Consider the following 1,171-nt stretch of genomic DNA (forward strand, 5'->3'; position numbering starts at 1 on the left):
CCTGAAGCTGGGGAAGAAGATGGGTCATTGAAGACTGGAGGGACTTGATTCCTTCTCATTAAATACTTCCTCCACTGCCCCAGCATATGATTTGGACCCAGAATTCCCAAAATCTCCCAAGTTCCCCCTCCTGTCTCACTGTGACTTGAAGGTCCAACACTGGCAGTGTGGGGGAGTACAGTAAAAGTCGCAACCACTGTGGAATTCCACACCCATGAACCCAGCACTGTGCTAGATATTTTATATTCTGAGAAAGAAAAAACAGGCCCTAGCATTGTCAGCTGGGTCTTGTTTTCCTGTTGGACATAGACAGTTTCACAGAATATCAACATCAGTCAAGGCCACTGTGACCTTGACGGATAAAGACAAAAAACCAGACCACTCCATGTTCATGTCTGAACACAAACGTGACCATTGACCGAGCCACAAAATGCCAAACACACAGCTATCCTGGCAAATATGAGTGAATGCTGCAGCTTTACCTGTTACAGCTTTAGCCTCACCCTAGTCTGTTCTCCCTATGGGTACAATTTATTAAAATCCAGCCTTCAAATCACCCTTCTTCCTGACTGCATCCAATCCAGAGGAAAACCCTGCTTCCTTAAACCCTCGCCCAAATCACCTAACCATAGCCCAAATCCTTACTGTGTCTTTTTTTTTAAAAAGCCATTTATTTTTAAAAATTGGTTTGTCAAATCACATACACGAGCAGATACACAACTACAAAAATATGGAACGCTTCACGAATTTGTGTGTCATCCTTGCACAGGGGCCATGCTAATCTCTGTATCGTTCCAATTTTAGTATGTGTGCTGCCGAAGCAAGCACCTTATTGTGTCTTTTATGACACCCTCTCACAGAGATGCCCCACGGTTCCCCCAGGTTGGATAATAAACTCAACTTGTTTAACTATAGGTATGTCCCTGGTGATCTTTGGCTAAGAGGGTGTTGCCAATCTATTACATTATCTTATTTAATCATCACAATAGCAGCACAAAGCAAACATCATTACCTGCTCTTCATACGTGAGCAGACTGGGGTTCTCTTAGACCTTATAGCTCACACAGGGCCACAGACTTCATGTTAACATCAGTTTGGGGTGGGTACCCTGGCTGGCATGTTGTTCACTTACACAAACGTTGACTTAAGGTCTTGAGTTCTCACCCCAACT

General features: G+C 43.9%; 1 non-coding gene across 1 annotated transcript; it reads right to left on the bottom strand.

Moving 5' to 3' along the window:
- Positions 1-724: 724 nt before the first annotated feature.
- On the bottom strand, positions 725-828 carry LOC143685306 (U6 spliceosomal RNA). The gene has a single exon (XR_013176553.1). It is a non-coding gene; the product is annotated as a U6 spliceosomal RNA (small nuclear RNA).
- Positions 829-1,171: the final 343 nt, after the last annotated feature.

This window comes from Tamandua tetradactyla, chromosome 5 (assembly GCF_023851605.1).
Source record: "Tamandua tetradactyla isolate mTamTet1 chromosome 5, mTamTet1.pri, whole genome shotgun sequence".
Lineage (NCBI taxonomy): Eukaryota > Metazoa > Chordata > Mammalia > Pilosa > Myrmecophagidae > Tamandua > Tamandua tetradactyla.